At 42.2% G+C, this 14,703-nt stretch overlaps 1 protein-coding gene across 5 annotated transcripts in view; it reads left to right on the top strand.

Annotated features, from left to right (window-relative positions):
* Nucleotides 1–14,703, top strand: part of nckap1 (NCK-associated protein 1) — a 48,953-nt gene that overhangs the window by 670 nt on the left and 33,580 nt on the right. The gene's annotated exons all lie outside the window — the stretch shown is intronic.

Genomic DNA, 14,703 nt, shown 5'->3' with positions numbered 1-14,703 from the left:
CCTGCAAGTTTTTCTACCACTAAATGGTGTAATTTTTTTGCGATAAATCAGTACCTATATATAACACATTTGAAATGCAACCCAATTGTACTCATTGTCCAGTAATTCTGCAATTATATCACTCTCGTATTTGTCACTATCACGATTTTCGGACCCTTCCATTCAAAATATAGCGGTTGAATTTATTATCGCTCTATTTTAACACAAAATGTCTGTTTTAATAGCTGTTCACCAGTTAAAAATTCCTAATATGTCCCCAAATGACAAGTCAAAAATTGAAATATATTCATTCGTGGCTTTCCATTGCCAACTTCTACAGGCACAGACACACAATGTCAAGTAAAAAAGAAAAATGTAGAGATAACAAATGCAGCCGTCATCTTTTGACAAACAGTTTCCATAATTCTCCTCCACGTACGACAGTTGTGATGTCGTTGGAAATGAAGCTTTGAGGCAGCCTACGCACGCCAGAAGCCAATGCCAAGCCAATATTGAACATCAGGCCAATTTTTAGCCACTCCCCCAGGACAAACAACAGCAGCAGAACATCGTAAGCCGGCGTGATTTCGATTTTTATGCTTGGCGTACCTGCCAAAGTCAGGAAAAAATCCCATCTTATCACCAACCCAAACTGCGCTGGAAATCTTATGTGGTTTTCTTTTGGCTATAAACAAACTTATGCAGAGCTCCAATGGAAATGAGTCGGGACCACCTCATCTAGGGGTCCTCAGGTCCGTTAAGACCTACCAGATCGATTTCAATAGCATCAAGATATGAGTCACTGAAGGAGCATTCTGATTATTTTTTGTTTTCATCATGTTTGCATATTAATTTGCGTCGAAAAAGACGCAAATGTCCTTTTCCAAGCTACTTATTTGCTTCCAAATTATCAGTACGATGTGGCATACTTGATCCAGTTTGAATCTTAAATTCCAATGATCGCCACTTCTGATTGGCATTTGGCGCATGTTTTTCAGTGGGTAAGCCTTTATTTTAAGACAACTTACATTGCCTTTGACCAGTGGGACCTGCCCACACATAGATAGCGATTAGCAATAGCGAATGGTTCCCGCCGGATCGGACGCCTATCGCCGTCAAGGGCAGCATAACATGGCGCAAGACAAATCGTCGACTGTTTAAAGCACAGGTGTCAAAGTGGCGGCCCGGGGGCCAAATCTGGCCCGCCGCATCATTTTGTGTGGCCCTGGAAAGTAAATCATGAGTGCCGACTTTCTGTTTTAGGATCGAATTAAAATGAAGAGTATAGATGTATATTACATTTCCTGATTTTCCCCCTTTTTAAATCAATAATTGTCATTTTTTTAATCAAATTTTTTCTGTGTTTTTAGTTCAAAAATCATTTTGTAAAATCTAAAAATATATAAAAAGAAGCTAAAATAAACATTGTTTTAGATCTATAAAAAACTGAATATTCAGGGCTTTTAATCCAGTTCTTTTAATCCATTTATAAAAATAAAATAAAATCTTAATATTGTATCTAAAATGGTCCGGCCCACATGAAATCAAGTTGACGTTAAAGCGGCCCGCGAACCAACCCGAGTCTGACACCCTTGCTTTAAAGTGTAGCACGGACCAACCAATCGATACAACCCAAGCGGGCCGAGAGCCAATAAGCGTGGAATGGACGCCGGCTTTTTCCTCGTGACAAATGTAAGGCGCCAACTGACCTCCATCGCTCACGTCCCTGGCGTACGCGCTCTCCGTAACTAATTTCAACGGCGCCCTCCGTCCTCGTATGTCTTTTTCCTCCCTCTTGCCTCCCTCGCTCATTTCTCCCCATCTCGCGTCCCTCCCCCCGCGTCCCCTCCCGACTCGTCATCCGTCTCCAACTTCTCCGCCTGCCTCCGCACTCCCGCGTCGCTGCCTTCCTTGTATCTATTTCGCTCTCCGCGGGAATGGGGGGGCTGAGGGGGGCGTCATTCGGGGAAATGTGCACACACACACACATAGAAGAGCTGCTAAAGTCTATTAAGTGCAACTGGTGTTGTTATTTGGGAGGCTTAATGAAAGTGATGGGGAGTAGACAAGGGGGGGACAGGTATGCAGGTGGGGGCTTGGGTGTCAGGGGACTGTAAGGTTTTTTTAAGGGGAGGCGGGGGGGCTTCAAGGTTGAGCAGCGGGAAACAAGAATGAAAACACGGGACCGAGCAAAGCCAATGAAAAGCAATCCTGTTGGAGCTGATAGATTTCTGTGACAACAATGTTATCTTGCTTCACACACACACACACACACATGCGCGAGCACACCCCCACGGATGCACACATTTGAGCACATTCACATAAAAGTACACACATACACGCACGGTGAGGACTGATAGAGATTTGAACAAGACGCCAGTATGCAGTGAACATGAAAGCGTCCACTAAGACTTATTTTGAGAGTTGAATAATGAACCATTATTTTGCGACGAAGCAACTCATCAGCTTGACTAGACGTCAGAGTTTAATTTCTGTTATATTCCTCTACGCAAAAAAAAAATTGGGACCAAAAACTATGCATGGAGAAAGGTTTGACCTAAGTAATACATATGGAATTGTAACATATTGTTCTCCAAAGCAAAATAAGTTAGCAAATCTCAGACAGCATATATGTTTATGTATATATTTCTATGTGTGTGTAGGTGGGTGTATATATTTTTGCTCGTGTATATGTACAGTACTGCAAACAAAAACCTTCAGTCTCGATGTTCCTACAAAAAAAGTAACAAGATGTGTAATCATCCTGAAATAGAAACAAACTCCTACAAGACTCTTAAAAACCCGTAGCGCTCTTTTTGTGTGTGCGTGTGTGTGTGTGTGTGTGTGTGTGTGTGTGTGTGTGTGTGTGTGTGTTGTTAGAAAGTGCAGAGAGAGAGAAAAAAAAGGTTGAGGATGACGGATAGAACGTTACTGACATCTTCATATTTATAAAAAGAATGTGCGTGTGGGACCGACAACTCCCCACACGGATGCTTTGATTAGTGCTTTACATTGAACGCTTACACTTGATACCAGTCAGTAAACGTGTGTGTTTTGTGTGTGTGTGCGCGCTTAGGTGAGACATATTTGACATATTCTTACATTTGAAGTTTTGAAATGAAAAATAAGTAAGTATTAATTTAATATAAAATACTCTTAGCGGTTGGACTGTATTACGGCGGCTGGATTTCATTAAAATGGAGGAAATTTTCGACATCTTGATGATAATGGAAAACCAAGCAGTTTGAAAATAGATTTGTGATATCAATGATCATCCCATTACGTAAATACATATAGACAATCAGACATACAGTAGAAACTGAGATTTTAAAAGTTTGGCATCAGCCTTAGTGAAAAAAAAACGTTTTTTTCTCAGTTAAATGAATGTAACATTTTGTCTGTGTGAAGCTGTCACAATTAGATTAGTTTTCCCAGCTTCCCGGGCCTTTACACACACACGCACACACACACACACGCACACACACACACACACACACACACACACACACATGCGCTGTCGCGCACACACACGGCTTCCTCGTGTGAGGCCAATTTTGCCACAAGTGGTCCCCGATTGGATCTGGTCAGATTTCCATTACAGCTCACCTTGACTGACCTTAAGGCGCCCCCAAGCACCCCTGTTATGCACGCATACCTGTATCATGTAAAACTGCACACACACCCAAACCACACACTGTCTGTACTTTTCGTCGAAAAAGCTATGCTTATTAAAAATGAAAAGTGCACACAGGCACACACCAGTATATCACACACGTAAAGCCATCTTGAGCCAGACACACAACAGGGCATAATAAAGTCAAACACACACACACACACACACACACACACACACATAGATACTAGGTCAGACACGTCAGCTCATGTTCAAGTCAAATCCACGCACACACAAATATATACATTAAATATCCAAAAAAAGCGGCTCTAGTATCACACAAACACAATAGCTTACATCCCCCTGGCAGAGTCAGACGGTGTCAGGTTACAGTAGAGTCAACTTAACACCTACACACACACACAAATCTCTAAAGCTAAGATTAAGTCAACCATAAACAGACAAACACACGTATAAATGCACATACCCGAGGTCAGAGTCAGTCAGACACGTCAGGTTGTAGTAAATTCAAGCAAAACACACACACACACCAAGGTCAGACACATGGCGTGTTAAAGTTAAGTCAACCACGTACAATGTCTCCTCCGTGAGACAAGTTAGGTCATAGTGACGTCATCCCAACACACACACACACACACACGAACGCACACAAAATGAGACAGAGTGTTATTGATTGCGTGTAAGCTTATCTGGATGGGATCATCGGTATTGATGGTCAGAGAGGTTCAGGTCGATCAATACTATCTGCTGCTCCGCTGTCATTAGGCGCTCGCTAGCACACACCACCCAAACACCAAGCACGTGCACACATGTTGGTGTGTGTGTGTGCCTGTGTTGAACACGGCAAAGATAGCCATCGTGACCTTTTGTGCCCGCAGATACACTTTTGGTCGAGTTTTAGCCAATTTGTGTGCATTTCCTTTGACAACGAACGGGTCACGATGAAGACGCAGATAGCAACACACACAAATTTTGTCTTAAATGCTCCATGTATTTGCTTTGATGGCTTTTTGAAACTAATTAATGGAGGGATTATTAAATGACTCTACTAGTTATTATGGGAACTTGGCCTCTAAATGTTTGAACTTCAAAACCATGCTTTTTCTGGTCCATTTTTGGACTTGGTCAGAAATAATGAGCTAATATTTAGGGGAAAAAACAGTTTACAGAGTTGGTTTTCTCCCCAAAAAATTTTCACCAACTATTTATCCCGCCCAAAAACACTTAAATGTCATCATTACTCAAAATTATAACACAAATTGATCTCAATCTGAGACATACTGAATACATTCACTTGACTAGATTTACTATACGCGAGTGCATCAATGGCGGCCATTTATCAGATTGTCTCATTAATCAAAGAGTAGCATTCACATGAATGAAAACCAGTCCAAATATAATCATATAATATGTGTATATTACATTAGAATGTTGAACTGCTGACAAATTTCACTTCAGCTGTTGTGGCTTAAATGAAACATATTTTTTAAATCAATCAAAGCGCAATTAAATTACTGTCCGTAAAGTTCACTCATATTGGCCTGCTCTCATTTTCGACCTTTTCATTGGCCGATGCGGTCAATGTTACAGAGAGACGGAGATTTTGGTATTTTTTGGGTGCCGTCATCGTCCACGTCGCTGCAGTAAAAGCACACAATTTCCCCGTGAAACTAATGGAGGACTGACGGCCTTTTCCATTCTATTAGAAGAGAACCAATAACTTCTTTTATTGGACCGGATATAAATAGGTTAGCGCATTCGGCTTTGCTTTAGTGCTTGACAAACGTCTTCAACAGAGCCTCGACGGCTAGAGTTAGCCGCCAAGGATTTCGTCTCGGTGCCACTGACATCTATCGCCGTCCATGGATGGAAATTCCATGAAAATGCGGCGCGTTGGCGTTACGTGTTGAAGCTAAATAAAGTTGCCACTTACTGACAACCAATCAGACGTAGAATTTTAAGCCGCTTGAGCTTTCCCAGTGAAAACATGTCAAATATAGTCAACAATCTTACTCGACTTGGAAGGATTTTAAAGAGAAATACTTAAAAAATGCCACAAGTAAGTTGACATTTGTTAAGGAAAACGTTTCAGACATTTTACTCAAAAGCATCATTTTTGGAAGGCGTCATCACTTCGCCAATTTGCGTATTTATCCGGATCGATTTCGACTTTGTTACGCCCCCAGAACTAAACCCGATATTAGTTGCAGGCGTTCGCTTTTATCGACGGCGTCAATCCGGCCAGTAAGGACACAGTATCGTCTTTCAGCGATTGAGGACACGAACTTGAAGAGCCAATGGGCCGCATTCGCCGCCGGTGGAGATATCGCAGTGTGTGTGTGTGTGTGTGTGTGTGTGTGTGTGTGTGTGTGCGTTTGTGTGTGAGAACCAGATGGAGATGGCGTTATAATGACAGGACAGTTGTTTGTTTTTACGATGATTATTTTCCCCTTGTTTTTACTGCTGGCTAAAGTGAGACTGAAAAGGGGATGATGAGGAGGGAGGGAGAGGTGAGAAAAGAAGGGGGGAGGAGGGGGGAGAGAGAGCATGGAAGCAATCAAAGGGGAGAAGAATGAGAAGCCGATTGAAGGAGAAGAGGAGGCCATGGAGAAGAAAGCCGGTCGGCCGCTGATTGCAAACGGAGAAAAGAGGGAGGAAATGAAATGACGACCAGAAAGGCAAAGAAAGAAATGACAAAGTCCCGAGGTCAGATGGATGAAAAGAACAAGACAAAGTAACGCGCCTTTTCCGATGGTGGTCCACAATTTTGTGGGGAGGGAGACCAAAGCGCCCTCTGGAGTTGTCGTCAAAGTGGAAAAATAACTTTTTCAAATGATTTTCTTACGTGGCGTCGGCTTACCGACCATTTCGGACCGACTCGTTGGCTGTAACTGACCGGAATAGCGTGTGCGGTCGATTGGTCGCCGGTCTTTTGGTCGCCCGGACCAAAAGACAACGGGCTACCAAAAGACCGGCGACAAAACAAGGTAAAACAACATGGTCTACGCATCAATAAAAGCCAACAATGGCCATGAGCAGTTTCACTGAGCCCACGTGTGAGTGTAGAAGAGTTTGTATGTACATGCGTTGTCCCTTTAAGAAGCGACGTCAGTCAGGGTCTTAACAAGTTCTCCAACAAAAAACAATAAAAGTCTGGGAAATTTGGAGCTTTTCTTTAGCCTAATAATTATTAGGGCATTAAGTATGACTAAATAGTTATTCGCAGTTTGTATTTAGGGAATTTGAGCAACGATTTAAATGGTAATTATCAATAACCTTCCGGGCGACCAAAAGACCGGCGACCAAAAGATCGGCGACCAAAAGACCGGCGACCGATCGACCGTGTACTCCGGAATAGACGTCATTGTTGTGTTCGGTGAAATTGAGAATGAGGGAGACAACAGATAAGGTTGTAGCTAACAAACATTAGCGTGTGTAAACTTCTTGACTGTGCGTCTGCTCCATCTGCTTTCACTTCCCGCGTCGCCATCCCTCTGGCGACGCTCCATCGCCCCCCCTTTCCGTGCCGCCCACCTCGTTGGCAAGGTTCACCCGAGTCACCATGACGCCCCCTCAACTCCGCCTCGCTCGCTACCCCAGTTGCCATGGCGATGGAGTAGCTCCATTAATGTATACTTTAGCACGCGGCTCTCCGCAACTCATTAAGATCATCTAAGGAGGAAAAATCAGTCTCTGGAGGGCACCGACGGAGGGGGGAGGAGGGGTGTTTGTTCTTCTTAAAGGGCCACGACGCCCCTCGGAGACCGCCTTGAATTTGTGCGTGTTTGTGTTTGCGACGAGACATCATGCTAAATATGACCCAGGGCGGATTTCAAGGAGTAACGTTTCCTCATTTGCCGCGCATGACCGATTCGGTATCGTTCTGGTCATTTTGGAAGAATGGAATGCTGGGTAAAATGCTTCAAAGGGGACATATGGCCCATTAAAAGATGTGGAAGATGAAACTAAAATGTCAATGTAAGGATATTTACTCAATTGTTCAAAATGACTTGAATTCTACAGGCTTATTTTGAATACAGTGGTACCTCGACCTACGATCAGCTCGTGGTACGACGAAAATTTCGATCAAATAATTCGCCCGCGATACGATCAAAATTTCGAGATGCGACCAAGCCAGGTGGCCATGACATGAGAGGATGTTTATCATTGTAGCGCGTCTTTTTTGACGCATCTCTTTCGTCTAAACAGATATCTACGAGCACTGAACGATTTATTCAGACGAGTTTCGACCAGGAAACGCACAACGCGCATGCACGGGCAAAAAGAGGGCGTTCTGGGTAATGAAGTATACTCGTGCACACAACACCGCCCAATTTTTAGTTATATTAAACACATTTTATTACTATTAAACAACTAGTTGTGTTACTTTGTTAATGGATGGCGAATTAGAAGAAATACAACATTTTTTTCCTATCCAATATCCTGTTTTTGGTGTTTTTTCAGAGGGTTGGAACGAATTAATTTGTTTTTAGTTCATTTCAATGAGAAACGTCCGCTCGAGTTACGAAAAGCTCGACATACGATCTCAGTCCCGGAACGGATTAAGATCGTATGTCGAGGTACAACTGTATATGTTTCAATTTAAGATATCATTTAGAATTGAGTTGACATGGACGGCTAAAAAATACATAGTAAACTGTGTTTTTAAATCAAAAGTTAATTCAAGTCAATTTGATGCATGCATTTTTGCAATATAAATTGTTATAAAGTCATTTGAATTTTGAAAGAAAAACATTTTAGTGGAAGAAATTGAACGTGACACTTATTCCGGTGGGCCAGCTCCATACATTCCGCAGCCCCTATTTGGCCCGCCGACCTTACTTTTCCCACCCGGCGCCGCTAAATTGCGCGGCGGTGATTATTTAGTGCGCTTTCCATCTCGCGCGCAATCTAACCGGCGACTCCCAGCAGAGCGCGATGGAGAAAATGTCTGTTTGATTGGAATATAATTAAAGCCGTTCGCCATGTAACAAGCGCCAGCCTTCGCATATTTGCCCACTAAAGGCACAAATGCGTCTCTCCATTTAATTGTATTTGTAGGCGAACGCAATCTTTTATATTTAGCCTTCATTTTTAGTCATCATGCATATTTAATGACTGCAAACTAACAACATAAAAAGTACAATTGCTCTCAAACAAGAGATTGGTGTCTCACATTTGAGGAGAGTAAACACTTTCAGCTTGATTTCAACCTCATGATTTCTAAAGTTAGAATAAAAGAGCGATTATTAAATGTAGCTCTGATTAGCCGATCATTTACGACGGCGATCATCCGGCGATTATGGGATGTGACAAATTAAAGGGCCCGACTAATATGAATTATTTGAGGTCATTAGAATAAATTTCCGAGAAGCAATCGTGCCAAGGATTTTTGTAAACAAACCGGTTTTACGCGTGTTTTTTTTTGCTGGCACCTGTTGAGCTCCTTCGTTTTGGCACCTCGTTTTGGTGCGAAAATGCCCACATTTGCGATGTACTCGCTACATTTTTTCGATTTTTTTAGGCAAGGCGGGTAGCATTCAAAAAACTGAACTTGGGTTACTCAAGGTTTGGCGGACAAAAACTGTCCTGGCGCAACAAAGATGGCATTTGCCGTTTTGTGTTTTTGCAAAATACTGAAAAAGTTGATGTAAATAGATGAATAGGAAAAAAAGAATCCATTCACTGGCCTTTAAGGCAATTGATTTGCTGCCAGAACTTCTCCGCTAAAATGGATTACATGTCCATTGGCGCCAATAGCAACCCGAGATTAAAAAGTCATTTTTCCCCCCAACTTTGCTAAAAAAAATTGTCAGTCATATAGTCAAGTGTTACGTGTTGGTCATTTCCAGTACACCTAGAAAAGCCACGCAACAGGTTATTTGCAGGACAGCCCATAAATGTTAATACCTTGCCCAGTACATCCTCAAATACGACACTCAATTTTCCTCCCTTTAGGAGTTGGCCCTGAATGCAACACGATCCTGCATTTCCAGCAACCACTATTTAACATTGTAAATGCTATTTTACCTCATCTGATATGCTGTCAAATTTTTGGCTGCCACTAACGAAAAGAGGAAATTGATGATATGAACTCACTTGTTCCATTTGCATTAGCAAGCTAGCAGTTAGCCACTTACCGTATTTTGCCGTTTAATATACCCGGGTAAATTAAATGATTTTTGCTTTTTTGAGCCTCCCGTTTGTGCGCCATTTAATATACCCCTGCCGTTTAATATTCCCGGGTATATTAAACGGCAACTCAGCTTTTTTTGGCAAGATTTGTATGGTGTTCATGGGGGCATAATTATAGATACTTAAGTTCATTAAAATTCCAAGTCAGACTTTATTCAGCAGTAAGTAGTTTTAACCTGAGCAGTAAGTAGTTTTATTCTGCAAAACCTTGATGCACCCCGTCACGGCATAAAGAGTGCGTAGTTGATCGTACCTTCCCGTTTGTGCGCCATTTAATATACCACTGCCGTTTAATATACCCGGGTATATAAAACAGCAAAATACGGTACCACGTTGTATTCGGCAGTACTTAATGTAGCTGGACAATTTTTTGCTCATCTTTTTTGCTCGGCAAACTTGGATGTTGGATGTTGCGATTTTTTAAAAAAAAGAAAATATTGCTCTCTTCAAGTGTCTTGCTTTTTGGTGTTGCGGAAACGGCACCCTAAGCCCACCACACACCGAAATAGCAGCAGGTTCCCTCACAAATGGCTTCACGTTCCCAATAAACCGACGTTCCGACTGCACCGCCACAGGATTTACGCTCCCAAGATCGCCATGACTTATAGCACTAATAAAACCTAAAGAGACTTTGAATTTGCGCGAGCGCTACTTGAAAAGGCTCGGGCGGTCTCAAGTTAAAGCCGACTGCTGTTACTATATAAATGTGCCCCCCAAAAAAGTGGATGATAATGCGGGTATTACACGTCTTTCCTTGCTTCCAATGGAAAGCCAATGTTGGAAAACTCGTTTTATATGACGACGCCGTAAATAAGCGTCGGGGTTCGAACGGGCGCTCGCACCGTCACGGGAGGACACGCACGTGCACACCCGCGTAAAGCACACCCACACTTGGCCACGGGCAGCAGATGGCTCCTCAGTCACGGCTGATGTTTCACATCCACAGTTTGAAACCCGTTTCCACTTCCCGCTCACGATAGAAATCGGGACTTCGATGGGCCGCGACTTGGCGGACGTTGCCGTGGCGACGTGTCCGCCAGCCTGCCCGATGTTGGGGAAAGGTGTGAAAAATTCCCATGCGCACACGAACACCATTTGGGTGTATTTTTTTTTTCTTTTTCCCGCAAAAAGTTTTGGCTCATGAGTCAGGTTGACGCCGCAGGCGCTTTGCAACCTGAGAAAACTCATCAACACTTCCACTGATGATGATACATACATTCATTAAGAGCAGATAATTAAGAGACAAGCCGCCATTCTAAAATTGGCCCTGCTCATTAAACTCCAGTTCCTCGGAATCCATCGGTTAAAACGGCGAAAAAGAAAAGCCGTCTTTGAGGGGCTTTGATGCCTTTTAATGAAGAAAATCAATCGAGTCCGAGTCGGTTTTTTTTTTTCCCATTTGAGATGAATGCGGGAATTTCGCCATGGCCGCCCTCGTCTAATCGGTCAGTAAAGTCATCTTGTGGATATGAGGGAGAATGTTGTCAAGGTCGAGTGGTCTCCCTCGTGCTCACTTTCTCCGGTCTCGGCTCTTGGACAATTGTCCGACGGAGATCGGAACATCTCCCGCCGGGCCGCGGCTTTTTCGCGGGGCAAAGTCCATTTGAGGATTGCCATCATTTATTAGCGGCGTAGGAGGAACAGATTGAAATATTACTTTGCATGCTAATGGAAGTCACAAGACGGAAAGGTCACAATCGGAATGGAAATTGAAGTGTTTCTGTACAAAAGCACTTTTTCCCTTCGTTTTTTTTATCACGTTGCACCACAAAAAATGTAAAACAGACACAAAAAAGATTATTTAAAATGGTTAAATGTGAAATATTTACTTGGAAAAATGTTTCGCATGATTCTATTGCCTAAATCTCATTATTAGCCATATCTGAGTTGCATCATTCTTATAAATTGCTGAAATAATCTGTCATTTAAGCACTGCCACGGTTAGTTTGACAAGTTCACCGAAAAGCCTGTCACAAAAGCACTTTACTTCAAAAAAATCTCGACTCTGTAATTAGAAAGAAAGAAAAAAAGACATTTACTTTTACTTTTTGGCATGCAATGGACAGTCTTTTTTTCTAAAAACCCGCCGTCAGCGCTAGCATTAGCGTAGCAAATTGTCGTTGTCATTGTGGATATCTGTACTCTTTTTGCACCGGGCTTAACCTTAAATTATTTTATGTATGTTGTGACCGTCATCAAGCAGCAGACAGAAAATTCTTTGGCAATAAAATCTCTGTCACGCTTCATTAGCAACTTTAGCGTAGCACACATGCGTTCTTTTTAGCGTAGCATGGTCTTGCTACTTTGGCCCTAAATCAAGGGTGTCGCTTTAACGTCAACTTGATTTCACGTGGGCCTGACCATTTTAGATATAATATTTAAATATTTTTTTTTATAAATTGATTAAAAGAACTGGATTAAAAGCCCTGAAATTCAGTTTTTTATAGATCTAAAACAATGTTTATTTAAGCTTTTTTAAAATATATTTTTAGATTTTACAAAATGATTTTTGAACTAAAAACACAGAAAAAATGGTTTAAAAAATGACAATTATTGATTTAAAAGGGAGAAATCAGGAAATTTAATATACATCTATACTCTTCATTTTAAATTGATCCTAAAACAGACAGTCGGCACTCATGATTTACTTTCCCGGGCCACACAAAATGATGCGGTGGGCCAGATTTGGCCCCCGGGCCGCCACTTTGACACGTGCCCTAAATCATTCATCGGTAGTGGTGCTAAAGATCTTGTTTTGTATGCTAATCACTAGACGTAAATAAGTTTCATTTTGCCAAATGTGGTCTTAGCATTGCTATCGCTAAGAAGCTAAGCTAAGTGTGCATGTGGTTGGCTAATTGAATGGTGAGTTGCGCCCATATGTAGAATATTTGAACTCCAGGTAGCAACGTCACCATGACGTAAAGCAAAATGAGTCAATGTTGTTTTTTTCTTAAAAATAAGCATGAAACGAAAAAATGCAGGCTGTTCTTAAGTCACCGTTGAACTTTGTAATGATCTGACGCAACACAGCGGTTGGGAGTCACGAACCTAATGTATATTTAAGACCATCTTGAGTCAGCGCTCGGCAAAAGTGCTCTATGGGTTTTTTTTTTCTTTTTCGTGCTGCGCAAACATGTCAGAGCCGCGCGGCTTATTTGGAGGCGTGCCGCTTTCACGGCGTTTCATCAGAGGCCGCCCGCGCCGACGGAGATAAAATTAGTCGTGGCGCGCGCTCGGATCCAAGGTGATTGGCGGCCGTCGTGTGCGCTTGTTTGCCAATTAACTTTCCGCATATTGCGCGCGCTATTCCGGGAAGAGGTGACGGACGCGGGCGGCGTTTGAAGAGTCTACTTAGTGCTTCGCTTTTCTTCTTCGACTCACTTCTCTCACTTTGACACGTCAGATTGGATCAACCGGGAAAGGTTTTCCAGGTTCAAGTGGATTGGACGCCAATGGCAGCCAATGAGTTAACCTGTGCTCTCAATTTTTCCTCTATTATTGTTTTCGAGAACCTTTATGGCCATTTATACATTGATGTAAAGTTACCATATTTTTTTCTTGAATGGATTTGATGGGTGAAATATGAGGTCACTTTCCATGGGTGTATTGGCGAATGAAATGAAGACTTGCAATGCAAACATCAATGAGTTTGGGGGTAAAAAAAGTATGAATAGGGAGAGATTGAAGAGGGCCAATGGGCAAGCTTTGATGTGTTGTGGCGAACGTACAGATAGTGACGCTATGAAAAAGAAAAAAAGAAAAATGAAAGCGACGACGCAAGCCCTCATGGGGTCTACGTAACCTCGTGGTGTAAATTGGGTGACTTTAAAAGTGGATTTCTTTGGTAATTTTGAATGGAAGCACTTCAATGGAACCTAACTTTTAGCGTGTGGCAGGTTTGTTCACTTTCAAGTCTGAAAAGGAACTTCTTCTAAGGGGAATTGTACGATGGAAGAGTTTTCAGATTAACAAAAGGAACAAAAATAATAAGAGAAGTTGAAAATGTGACTTATCCCTTTGTATTATACTCTTTTCAATATATACTTCTTTGAAATTTACAAACAGCAATTTTAGAGTGGTAGGGGGAGCCATAGCCAGACGGCAATTCTGCTTTTTATCCATTGTGTTGCTTTATTCCCAAAAATGGGTAAAAAAAAAATATGTATATAAATGAGATCTGGTGTCCACATATGTGAAAACCGCAGTTGTACTGAACAAAATTATAATATTGTGGCCTACATCATCCAAATGGTCAAATCTGTATATATTGTTATTTAAATAATTGAGCTGAAAGACTCTTGTATGATAAGTTGACAAAAAAACAATTTCATTTTGCCAATGTGTAACAGTGCAGAAGAACAAAAACAAAAGCCAATCATTCCAGAAAGTGGCTGACATTTTATCAATTACTACTTTACTACTTTAGCCAATAAGAATGTGAGTGGGTAGAAGTGACATCATACAATGACTTTCTCTTTTGTATTTAAACATCACACGATCATAGTCATTATTATACTTATAATTCCTGATATTGAAAAAAACTGCCATTAATCCTCGCCCTCATCTTTCCCTTTAAAACGATCGTTTAAAATAATCGTGACGACTTTTGCTGGAATTTTACAAACAGGCGGAGACACTCTTCCACTGCTCCCTTTGGATTTGGTATCAATTTTTGAACGAATCTTGTCCGTACGTGTGAGCAAGCGCTTTGAATCAAACCGCTCACAACTTCAATTCGCCAAAGTCGCGACGATTCCATCTGGCGGCGCATCAAACGGGTCGCCCGGTGTCCGCCGCATCGGGTCGGGCCGGGCCGGCGCGCCGCTTGCCGGCCGAGCGCTTAGCGCCGCTTCCCCAGCCCCCATCCCATCTGCCTCCCTGCGCCTCAAGTC

This window comes from Stigmatopora argus, chromosome 11, assembly GCF_051989625.1.
Source record: "Stigmatopora argus isolate UIUO_Sarg chromosome 11, RoL_Sarg_1.0, whole genome shotgun sequence".
NCBI classification, from domain to species: Eukaryota; Metazoa; Chordata; class Actinopteri; order Syngnathiformes; family Syngnathidae; genus Stigmatopora; species Stigmatopora argus.
The sequence above is the reverse complement of the archived record's forward strand: the minus strand, read 5'-3'. Positions and strand labels throughout refer to the sequence as shown.